The sequence below is a fragment of the Mauremys reevesii genome, linkage group 2, assembly GCF_016161935.1.
Source record: "Mauremys reevesii isolate NIE-2019 linkage group 2, ASM1616193v1, whole genome shotgun sequence".
In the NCBI taxonomy this organism is placed as follows: Eukaryota; Metazoa; Chordata; order Testudines; family Geoemydidae; genus Mauremys; species Mauremys reevesii.
The window spans coordinates 151,272,799-151,284,705 of NC_052624.1; the positions used below are offsets into that span (position 1 = coordinate 151,272,799).

Genomic DNA, 11,907 nt, shown 5'->3' on the forward strand with positions numbered 1-11,907 from the left:
ACTGACACAGGGAGTGGCTGTAGTGCCACAATTGGCCAGAAGGTGGTGATACAAGGAAGACATGCCCTAGGACAGTGGTATTAGCCAGTGAGAATGCAGAGGCACTGCAGTCAGAACAGCATTGTAATTTTCATTAGCTGTAGAATGTGTATATATTTTATTATTATTATTATTATTATTATAGTAGCCTCAACCAAGATCAGGACTCCACTGAGCTAGATTTTTCTTCTTTTGGTTCTTGCAGTGCTTGCTGAGCCACCCAACATCAGCTTCAGCAGCACAATGAAGATCCCTAGAGCCACCATGAAATCTAGTCAGTTGACACTCATCGACAAGATGCGCCATTGACTATTGAGCTAGATGCTGTAAATACACATAGTAAGAGACTATCTTGGCTCTGAATAGCTTTCAGTCTAAGGGTAGCCATAGCTTTCAGTCTATGTTGCATGGCAAGGTGTGATTGTAGCATTGGTAGGTATATCTCTGCTAGCTTTAATCTAGATAGCACAGGTAACAGTACTAGTATTGATGTGGTGGCATGGGCTAGGAATTGCAGTATGTACGTAGGGTCCCCAGAGGGATTGTACTCTGGTTACCAGACCATTCTGTCATGTCTACAGGATTATTAAAAGCAGCAAAGAGTCTTGTGGCACCTTATAGACTAACAGACGTTTTGGAGCATGAGCTTACAGGATTATTGTTACCCATGCTAGCTAGCCTACCCATGTTACAATTACACCTTCAGTATAGAAATACTCCTAAATGACAATCTCAGAATAAGAGGTGAAAGACAGGTATAGAAAGGTGAAATGACTTGCCCGAGAGCACGACAGTGGAAAAGCTGGGACTAGAGTCTTGGACTCTTGAGTCTTAGACCAGGGCCTAGCCACTGCAGCACACTGCCTTTCATTGTCAATAACTTGTGCTAATAGCCTCAGAATTCAGTGTCCATAGGCATACACTGGATATGAGCACCTTTATTCTACTGTAGACGCCAACTCCTGTAACTTCTAATCCAAATGCCTCAGTTTTAACTCTCATTAAAAAATAAAATGTCTTAAAACCAATTTATTTCCCCCCAAATATTTAATCATTAAAAGTTTAATTATAATAGTAACTTCAGGGAACTTCCTGTCAACTCGGTAATAACTACATCTTGGGCTAATAAATGCCTCAGCCCTGGGCCTCTGGAATATATTAGCCAAGGGAACTGGTTATTACCTCAAACAGGAAGCACTCTCAAGTGATTTAATGACTCGTGTTTCCTTCATCCTGGGCTTGTTGGAATTTAGTCTAACAAACTGGAGAGATGAAAAAGGTTAAAATAAGTAAAAAAATAAATAAATCATAGTTTCCACTGGCAATTACTTAATGACACATTGGTGTTAATGCACTTTTGAAAAGTCAGTCCAAAACACTGTGGAACAATCTGCTTTAGCTGTTTCTCAAGTAATTCACATAATCTTGGATGACTTCTCTTGTGTTTACTTACGTAAAGTGTTGAATAAATGTTTTGCTAACATACTGCCTTTGTCATTAACGTGGTGTCCTACATCACTTTTCAAGGACTTCACCTGAAGACATGCAAATGAATTGCTTGCTCTTAATGAGGACGACAGACTGCTCATTTCACCAGGAGTAATTTGATGGTGGTTTTTTGTTGTTGTTTTTAAGAAAAATGTAGGAAGGAAAAGTACAGAGAAAATGAGGGATTTATTTGTTCTTAGCTTGTGCTTCATTTTCCACCAGTTGTTTGTCCGGAGTGGCCTGAGAGGAAGGATGGTCTTTTGGTTAAGGAACTGGAGTGGGCCTCAGGAGATCTGGTTTGATTTCCAGCTCTTGTAGAGATTTCCTGTATGACTGGACAGATTGTGTAATCTCTGTCTCAGTGTCCCCATCTGTAAAATGGGAATAATATTGACCTACTCATGGAAGGGTAGCAGGAGATGCAGTGAAGATGTGTGTGGGGAGACACCATGGTGTGGAGGACAATAGAAATATCTAGATGTTAGGAAGAAAAGAGGTAGGTGTCAGGATCCTAAGTGAAGATAGGCAGGACTATTGGCAAAAGCTCAGCAGGCAGGAACTGCTGTGGGGATTTGGAGTCAGTATCAGGGTCGGTAGTCTGGCCCAGGGTCAGGATGAAGGGTAAAGCTGGAGATAGGTCAGGGATCAGGCTGAGGGTCAAAAGTGAGTATCAGAGTCCTTCCAGGGTTCGAGCAGCAGTCAAGTTCCAAGTCAGAGTCGAGGTCAATACCAGGAGTTCAAGAACAGAGAATACAAGTTGGTCGTGGCTGCTAACTTGTGATCCACTTTGTTGCCTGGACACTTCCTGGAATGCTCCTTGGGCTTATATAGAGTGAGGAGCCAATCAGGCACCAGAAGGCTGCTGTTTGTCAAACTTCTTGAAGCAGGACTTCCTGTTGTCTTTGTCTGCAGTGGGTCATGGGTAGGGGAGCATGAGTTGGTTACAGCTGGTGCTGGGTGGCAATGTGGAGGTGTTTCTTGCCTGGCAATTCTGCAGGCCTGGGTTGAAGACCCATTGGGCCTTACCTTAGGAGACTGGAGGTACTGGGACACATGTAGTGGCATATGTATCATTACCCTCTGTGCTGCCTGTGCAAACCCACAGAGGTCAGTGGTAAAGGAAAATATCAGCTGGGAGCTTTCAATGATCTCTAATGCTTGGTAGATCTCAGCATCTCTTAGAAAATATACCTCAACAAATGGAACTTACATTGGCTGACTTTTTTGTGAAGCCTCAGCAGACAGGCCAAACACTGGGGGGTGGGGGGGAACAACTTGGAGATTGTTTATCCCCTAGAGGTCATTCCTTCACACTCAGGTCTGATCTAAGGCACAGTGGTGAGGCCATACAGGGATGCATGCCTGTGTTGTGCCAGTGTCGGAGAAAAACTCAGTTCTCGCTTTTAAGAATATTCCAAATGGCTACTACATTATTGGCCCCAGCCCACAGGGATCTGGTCAATTCCCTTTTTGTCCAGAGGAAATAACCCAGGCTTTTTGTTGTGCTAATCTAATGGCAGCCCCTTGTGAGCAATCTGGGTATGTAAAAGTGATCTAAAAACTGGATAAGGGCAATGTCATTCAAAATCCAATTAGGGAGGGCAATACATACTGAAGGATTTATCCAAAACACAGGGCGCAGCCTGTAGAATAAACCCCAAAATCCAATTAATACCACATTCCCAAGCATGGGTCCCACAATTTTTTTTTCCTGCCAGTGTGTAATTCTTTGTTTCTTCACCAGGGTCAGTTCTCAGTGTCCTTTCTAGTCAGGAATTCCTGGACTTTGGCAATGTCAGTGGAGTGGGTGTTTATTCTTCTTTCCCGAAGCAGTCGTGGTTCAGCATCCTACAGGGGAGATTACCAGTACATCACCCTGTAATGGTTTTGCTTTTTCTAGAAAAGTTCAAAGGCACAGTAGATCTGTCAGTGGACAAGGGAGAGGTTACGAGCATGTCACCTTGTCCTTTTTCCTGCTGTCCAGAAGGTACAGCAGAACTAGAAGAAAGAATAGGCTAATCATCAGTAGGAAAATTCTCCTGATGTGGAGGGGTCTTTTTGCAGTGAGAATCCTGGGTCCAAGCAGTCAGTCTGTGGCACTTCATAGCGGTGTTGGTAGTCAACAGGACTTGGAAAGGGCCTTTCCAGCGTGGAGCCAAAGCAGTCTTTCGTTGATGGATCTTTATGTAGACCCAGTCTCCTGGTTCCAACGAGTGGCAAGGTTGCACAGGATCCTTCGGTAGTGCTTCCTTCACCTGTGTATAAAAAGACTTAACACATTTCATTAGTGCCTGAAAATACTTAAGCATTATGTTATCCATCAAATGAATGTCCATCTGGGCTAGGGTTAGTGGAGGTGCAGTTGGTAGTCGCATTGGGCGTCCTGTCAAAATCTCATGAGGGCTGAGTCCAGTCTTTTGATTGGGAATGGCTCTCATACTCATCAGTGCCAAAGGAAGGGCATCTGGCCACTTTAAGTTTGTCTCAGCACAAATCTTGGCCAGTTTATTCTTTAAAATCCAGTTCTGGCGTTCCACTGTCCCAGCAGACTGTGGGTGGTGAGGGCAGTGAGCTGCATATAACTCCTTTACAATCTGTCCAGTAAAATGAGTTCCACGATCACTGTTGATACTCACAGGGATGCCAAAACGTGTATAAAAATCTTTAAGCAGAAGTTTCACAACAGTCCTGGCATCTGCTTTCCTGCAGGGAAAAGCTTCAACCCAATTGGTAAATACATCAACTAAAACTAATACATATTCATAACCACAACATTTAGACATTTGAATAAAATCAATCTGAATATTTACAAAAGGTCCCCAAGGAGGAGGGTAGCTGCCCGCGTAGCTTTAACAGCTTTACCAATGTTGTGCTGTTGACAAATCATACAGTGTTGACAGTAGGAATGTGCTACAGAAGGGAAACTCGGTGCACACCAATCTATGTTAACTGCAGCAACCATCCCACCTTTGCTCACGTGTGCCATTCCATGGTATATGTGAGCAAAATAGGGCAGTAACATCTTCGGTGCCCCAGGCGACCATCCGGGGCACACCAAAGATGATCAGTATGTAAAATGCATCCAGCAGCACTCCAAGAGTGTTTCTCGGTTCTTGATGCAGCCTCCTGGATCTTAGCCAGATCCTCAAGGGAGGCTAGTGAAGGCTGCCCAATTAGGACACAAGTATGTTCAGCCTGAGGTACGGAAAGGGTCGCTCTCAGAAGAGAACACTTTAACTCCTCCTCGTGGTTAGCGAGGTCAGACACTTTCAACCACACTTCTCTAGTTACAAACTATAGAAATGATCCCTGAAAGTATAGTCTGCGCTGGTTCTTGACCTTGAACGTAGAGCAACTTTCCCTTTATCTCTGGGACAAGCTGAATTTCAAATTAACCCGTTCCTAGACAAATTGCTCACACTGTGTCAGAGGCTTTTCTTTGGTGATTAAAAGCTCCTCTGAGATATATGATCTTATCTAGATTGAAGGTACCTTCTAATGGGCATTGTTTAAATGAATTTTCACGCGTGTACAGATTCCAATCATTTAAATACCTGCAGGTTTTAGGATCATAATGTACGTACATGTAATATGCTGGGGTACCCTTAGGGGGTGAGGTGGAATGTTTAGACTGTCCCTGACCCATTTTCCATTTACACACACAGAGAGGGTGCCCTGTCCGCGCTAGCGGCTCAGAAACTAAGGATCTCTCCCTACAGGGCACTCACACAGGAGAGACTAACGAGGATGACTATGACTCTCCTACACCTCCCTTCAGCAAAGAGCGTCGGCTAGTCTCTGGGAGACGGCGCCGCTTACTCTGATTGCATCCAGTGAGATGATCAGGCTGTCGGTAGCCCACACGGAAAGGAAAGGGGAGGGAAGATGGGTTCACACACTCCTAGACCCAGGCAGCTTCCTCGCCGGACTATGCCAGGCCGAGTCAGCCCACCATGGGTCGGATCTCCTAAAGATCCACTAGTTACCGGGCTTGCGTTAGAGTAGTCCTGATCACTAGCCTTCGCTTCACAGGGTACTCTGGGTGTCTTCCGATAACAATCACTCACACTGGTGTACACACACACACACACACCAAGGCCTCTCTTTTCTTTCCTTTTTCTGTTTTTCTTCTTTACCTCTGTTTTTTTTTTTGGTTTTTTTTAAACCACAATGCATCTTTACCTGGTCCGGACCAATACCATGAGGCGGTATGACAACCCCTCTTGAGGCGGTAAAAACCCCTCAGCACCGGTGCATTCTAATGCATTTACCTATGCATTACCTTATGCATTACCTTGGCCAACTCAGCAGTTCCCAGTACTGCTATAAACTAACCTTGTTGGGGCCTTTCCCCAATACCACTTTGCATCTGATCTTGCTGCACAGTCAATAAGTTCAGATGGCGTGAGCCCAACAGAGACAGACGTCCCCACGGACAGTCCTCCTCCGATACCCCAATAGAGATTTCAAAAGGTCTCATACCTCTCATGTGGCGCCATGGGGTTCGAAGGGGAATGATCCGTAGTAGCCGTCTGTGGGTCCGTGGGCGTTGCCATCTCGGACGAGCCCCCAAATTGTCAGAGAAAAACTCAGTTCTCGCTTTTTGTTTGGGTGCAGCAAAATCAAATACTTTATTATTTCTCCAGTAATTACAATGGAGGGAGAGAGTGCCATAGGACACAGGGTCACCCCAGTCCTGGACAGGTCTCTCAACTGGTAAACAATTACAACAAGCCTTTATACTTTTGTTACAGACAATAACTAGCAATAATACAGACAATAGAGAGCAACAACTACATTTTGTTTATACAAAAGCCATTCTGCTATCTTGTTTGTCTCACTCCTAAGAAAAACAAGCCTGCATATTTGGTTATCAGTTACAAGGTCGTAATAACTTTGTACACAGTTCTTTCCCTATGTCTCACACTATCCTTGCTTCTAGAAGTCTCACGTCATTAGGGTTACAGCTGGGCTAACTCTTGCTAACTGACTGACATGTATTAAGATCCCTTTCAAATCCTTATTAATTCTTTCCCTGCTTCCACACCAGGTACGCAAAGGAGACTTTACTTCAAGGGGCCTGGTTCTGATTTGACTCGCGCAGGTATAGAACCCGAGTAGCTGCATCAAAATCAAAGGTATTTCACCATTGTAAATCAGAATCAAGCCCAAGGCTTGAATCCTGCTCATTTCAGCTGCACAAAACTAACTATTGCAGTATGTAAAAGAAAGAGGTTTAATCCCTGAGAAAGAGGCAAATGGTATTTGGTATAACAGGACCTTGGTCAGTACTGCCAACCCCAAGGTTTCAAAATTCATGTGGGATGGTCCACAAAATTATGAAATTGGCTAAAAATCATGTTTTAAATAAAATACAATACCTTGGGTTCTTTGTATTTGCCTTCTGGTTTCAGAGCTTTTAATGTTTGTTTTGGGCTTTCTCTGCTTCTGTGAAAGCTAGAGACTTCCTTTTTTGTTGTTTAAAGTAAGTTTTTAGCCTCCCTGGATCACATGAAGTGATAAGAGTTGGCAGCACACAGCTTGATCCTGAACCATGGAAGTCAGTAGAAGTTACGCCACGGACTTCAATGGGAAGGGGAGTAGGAGCATGCGCCAATAGCATCAGCGCTGTGACAAAAAAAGCAAGGGTGAGCAGGAGCATCTCTAAAAATGACTCTGAAATATCCCCATGTAACAGTGCATAGAAGCTGCTGCATAATGGCAATCTGGATGATTGCCTGTTTTTTTCGTTCCCTCTGAAGCACCTGGGATTGGCCAAGTTTGGAAGACAGGATATTGGACTCATTAGTCTGACCCAGTACGACCATTCTTATGATAGGCAACTTGTTAGAAGTGACTTGCAGGGACATATTTTGATGTCACAGGTGCCAGCCCAAGCAGAGTTACTCACCTGTGTAACAGAGAGCAGAATTTATCCCGCTATCCCTGATGGCAGAGATCCAGTGTAGGGTATTTGCATTGCGAGCCTGTTTCCAATCACTACACCATAAAGAAAGATGTTTTGTTTGTAGGGTTTTTTTCCTTTCCCCTCTGTGGGTTTGTGATTCCAAGAGCAGCAACAAGACCCTCCAATCCTAGGAGTAGCAACAAGCCCCGCGTGCTCCAAATGTTATAAATTACTGCAGCCCATGGGAAGGAAAATACAAAACTCATGAATGAGCTGCCGTCATGCTTTACCAAGCTCTCCCCAGCCTCCATGAGCAGTCCTTTAAACAGCAGTGGAGGTGAGTCAGGCAGTGAAATGCTTAATGAGGAAAGCAAATGCTTCTGATCACACTCTGTTTCCAGTTGTTGGCTTGCTCTCACTTACTGCATACGGAAGCAGGAGTGTAACACTCATGCTCATCTGGAAGCTAGTAGATGCGCCTTAGTGGTTATGGTGCATTAGCAAGGAACGTGCGCCTTTCAGAGATGGACTAAATGGTATGATTTTACCTTTCCTTTCCTTATTTTATTTCTCATCTAGGAGTTGAGCTGGTCAAAAAAAATTGTCAAATGATTAAAAAACCCAACCCTTTCTGTGGGAAAATTTCAGTTTTGCTGAAAAGTTTTGATGTTGGGGAAAATCAAAATGGCAGCTCCCTGGCTGCCTGCCTGGAAGGCTCTTGTCAATTTCAATTTGACTTTTTCCCCATAAAATTGATGAAAACTTTCCTGGAGGGCTGCCAAGGCTAAGCACCCTAATTCTCCATCTCTCGCTACTCCTGAGCTCTAGGGAAGGAAAGGCAGAGAACCTGGGTCCTCAGCCTCCCTGCCCCCTTTGCACTGCCTCCTCCCCACTAAGCTCTGGGAGCAAGAGAGGTTGGCCTGCAAAACTTGAAATTTTCAAAATTCCCATTTTCAGAAGTGATTTATGTGCTTAAGTCTCACTGAAACTGTGTGCTATGTGAGCTTCTCACTGCCTATAGGCCAGACTTGTAAAGGTATTATTGATGCAGAGAGGCACCTACAGGGATTTTAAAAAGCATCTAAACACCTAACTGTCGTTAATTTCAATGGGAGTTAGGCACATAAGTACATTTTAAAATCTCACTAGGTGTCATTTGCATCTTGAGACACTGTAACATGGTGATTTGCTCATGGGCTGGAGAGCTTAGGTAGGGCTAAGCCAGCCCTGATTACAAGATAACCCCCCCCACACACACACACCTGAGAGGAATCAGGTGATCCCAATATAAAAGGTAGCAGGAAGTTGAGTTGAGGAAGCTTAGGAAACAGAAAGTTGTGTGGAGCTGGGGATAGTGGCAGTAGCAGTTACAAAGAGCAAGTTTGGGTTTTGCAGAGCCCTAGCAAAATAAAGTGGGAGTTAAACAAGGGAAAATGAGCTGAAAAACAGTGCGTTTAGTTTGGGCTTCTGAGTTCAGTCTTTTCATAAACTCTGTTGCCAGCCTGAGGAATCATAGAAGATTAGGGTTGGAAGAGACATCAGGAGATCATCTAGTTCAACCTCCTGCTCAAAGCAGGTCCAACACCAACTAAGTCATTCCAGCCAGGGCTTTGTCAAGGAAGGAGATTCCACCACCTCCCTAGGTAACCCATTCCAGTGCTCCACCACGCTCCTAGTGAAATAGTGTTTCCTAATATCCAACCTAGACCTCCCCCTCTGCAACTTGGGACCATTGTTCCTTGTTCTGTCATCTGCCACCACTGAGAACAGCTGAGCTCCATCCTCTTTGAAACCCCCCTTCAAGTAGTTGACGTGGTGAAAAGTGAATTTGAGCAGAGAAGGTCACTGGAGACTGAGTGAGTTCTGAAAAGGGCCTGGTTGTAGGGGAAATAGAGGCAGAATGGTCAGAGAGGCAACTCTAGCCATGAGGGGGCAGTTTGGAGGCAGTAGGCGGCCTCAGAGCTACAGGCACCTTCATACCTTTGAAAATCTGGTATTTCAGAAAAAAAATCTCCTAAATCATTTAGGTGCTTTGTGGAAATTCCACCCATAAGGCTTATTTTCAATTAATAATTTTCTTTTGTCACTCACAACTAGCTATGAAAAATAAATGGAACATTTCAGAACACGTCATTAATACTTATGAGCTTTACATATGGCCAGTTACTATCCAAAGTATTTCAGTTCATTAAACAGAATTTCAACCATTAATTATGTACTGCTCATTCAATTTTAATAAAATTGAATATAGTAATATGTTGGAACTGCATGATGTGTTCAGGCCAATAATATTCCACTGATTCTAACCAGAACAAGAATTACTTGCAGTAATTTTTTTTCTGTGTGTGTGTGCACATGCAATCTGTCTTATATTTTATATGGCGTCCATCATTGAATATTTGTGAGGAACACAGACAATATAATATAATAATATATGGAGATACACCTATCTCATAGAACTGGAAGGGACCCCAAAAGGTCATCAAGTCCAGCCCCCTGCCTTCACTAGCAGGACCAAGTACTGTTTTTGCCCCAGATCCCCAAGTGGCCCCCTCAAGGATTGAACTCACAATTTTGGGTTTAGCAGGCCAATGCTCAAACCACTGAGCTATCCCTCCCCTGTGAGTTAGGGATTTATTATTATTATTAGTGGTTTACAAATGGGAAATTGAGTCACAGAAGAATTTAAAATTAATGTAAATGTGTCTAAATCTCCTACACTCTTGGAAATGTCAACCAATGTCTTTTTTCTTTTCACCTATCTATTGAATTGTATTTGAACACTGTAATAAACATAATTCCTGATACACCACAGCATTGTGCCAGGGCTCAACGTTAAGAATGTGCTTAAGTGCTTGACTGAAAAGGGATGGACTTTAGCACATGCTTAAAGTTCAACGCATGCTTAAGGGTTAGGCTGAATCAAAATGTTAAAGATCGAGAATGGGATTGTCAAACCATCTAGGACAGGGGTTCTCAAACTGGGGGGCAGGACCCCTCATGGCGTGACGAGGTTATTACATGGGGGAGTCATGAGCTGTCATCCTCCACCCCAAACCCTGCTTGGCCTCCTGCATTTATAATGGTGTTAAATTTATAAAAAAGTGGTTTTTAATTTATAAGGGGGGAGGGTCGCACTCAGAGGCTTGTTATGTGAAAGGGGTCACTAGTACAAAAGTTTGAGAACCATTGATCTAGGAGATCTAGGTGCCCAATTCTCATTCATTTTAGTAGAAATGGGATGCAGCTTCAAAATTTCACCCTAATGTTTTAACACAATGACCATTGAAGTCAATGTGAACTGCCTTGTTGGCTCCACTGGGCATTGGATAAGAACCCACACTAGCTTAAAACTAACTCTTTTAGCTTAAAACTAACTCTTTTCTCTCTCTCTCTCTCTCTCTCTCTCTGAAAGCCCCCCTTCCCCTTTTCTGCTGGATGTCTCCTCACTTGTGCAGCATCTGTAGCAAATGTCTTCTGTTAATGGTGCACAGCAGCACTGAAGTATAAAGATTAGTTATAGCAAAATATAGACAATCAAACCGTGCCCAGACTCAGCATTGCAGCCTGAAGACTCTTTCTATTGACTTCAATGAGAGCTGGATCAGTCCCTGAATGAGCATAACACTAAATAGCCTTCTTTTCTAAACTAGAATCAGAGAAATGTAGGGAAGGAACCTTGAGAGGTCTAGTCCATCTGACCACACTGAGGCACTGCCAAATATGCCATCCCTGATGGGTGTTTGGAGGTTTTTTAAGAACAGGTTGATCAGTGGTGACCATTCCATAACTTGCATGGGTAACCAGTTAAGCACAGGAACAATCTTTATAGTTAAAAGTTATTCCTAGTATCTAACCCACATCTCCTCTCCTTTGCTGCAGATTAAGCCCATTACTTCTTGTCCTACCTTCAGTAGACATGGGGAACAACTGATCCTCATCCTCTTTACAGCAGCCGTTAATATATATGAAAACTGTTATCATGTCCCCCACCCGAGTCTCAAATGGGCAGGAAGGGGTCTAGAAGGGTCTGGATAGCTCTGCAGAACCACAGCCCTGGTGGGAGCTCACTCCTGAGATCAGTAGGGCAATAAGGTGAGGTCTAAACAGGGATTTTGAATTGTTTTGGGTGTGGAAGAAGGACAGGGTGAAATTGTGTGAGCGCTATGCCGAGGCCAAAATTTGTTTTTGAGAGGTGGTGGGTGTTATGTTCATGGCATGCAAACAAATGAGATAAAAATAATGTTGCAGGAAGGTTGGGTACTTTATTTCATTTATTCAGAATGATAAGACACAAGAACTCAAACTCAGAGATAGAAAAAGCAGGCTGCTCCCTAAAACAGAGACACAACTCACCCCCACCTTAGTCTAGACTGGCTGTCCGCTGGACAGGAGACTACATAGACTTTTAAGTGATAGTTTATAATTTTAATACAGTTTTCACCAATTTCCCACTGCTCTGTGGCTCAAAT

At 43.6% G+C, this 11,907-nt stretch overlaps 1 pseudogene; it reads right to left on the reverse strand.

Moving 5' to 3' along the window:
• Positions 1–4,614: 4,614 nt before the first annotated feature.
• LOC120399701 lies at positions 4,615–4,852 on the reverse strand (annotated as a pseudogene).
• Positions 4,853–11,907: the final 7,055 nt, after the last annotated feature.